Below are 814 nucleotides of genomic sequence, written 5' to 3' on the forward strand. Positions count from 1 at the left end.
AGCGCCTGTGTCCTCATCCTTCATAATCGTGTGCCAACCATATTAGGTTTAGCTCCCACAGCCGTGGTATCAAAAAACGTAACTTGTAGGTGTGTAAATTATCGATATTATTTCAACTATTTCAGTGTACATAGACGAGTGACCTTCAGGGCGCTAGAAGAAAAGAAAATTGCACGTGTGATGATATTATATAGTTTTTAAGTTAAGAAAATCCTGCCCACTTTGTACGTAACCGTAACGAGATCTACCTCTATATGCCAGACTTGTTACAGTAATGTTTATCTTTTCCTTTTTTTTGACGTCACGAATTTTTATTGTTGATAAAATAAGTCTAGAATGAAACTAAAACACCAAAAAGGGTCAGATGCGTGTGTTTGATTATTTCTTGAGAATAATTCAATTGTTATAGCAGCTGTTTTTTATGTATCTAATAAACTTAATTGTGTGATTGTTGTTGATGATTGAGACAGCCATGTTAATGTGTGAATTTTGGTCTTACATTACTTTGATAATTTTAGCTTAGTAGTCACGAATGTATGTATATACCGACAAAATAACAATGATGCAATGAAGAAATTTGATGATTATAGGCCTACATGTGTACCTGTGACATGCTGTTCCTTGAGCTATATTGTGCCACAAATATTGTGTTATGGTGGTGTTGGTGTTGCGTTGAGAATAAATAAATTTTGAAACGAGTAAAAACAGGTTGATTTATTTCACCTTCTGCGTTGCCTTTCTATAATTCAAGGGTGAGATTTACTTAATTCTGTTGCATGAATGTGCATTTGACTGCGCAATTCTCCCTCGAGGT

Source organism: Penaeus monodon, chromosome 29, assembly GCF_015228065.2.
Source record: "Penaeus monodon isolate SGIC_2016 chromosome 29, NSTDA_Pmon_1, whole genome shotgun sequence".
Classification (NCBI taxonomy): domain Eukaryota; kingdom Metazoa; phylum Arthropoda; class Malacostraca; order Decapoda; family Penaeidae; genus Penaeus; species Penaeus monodon.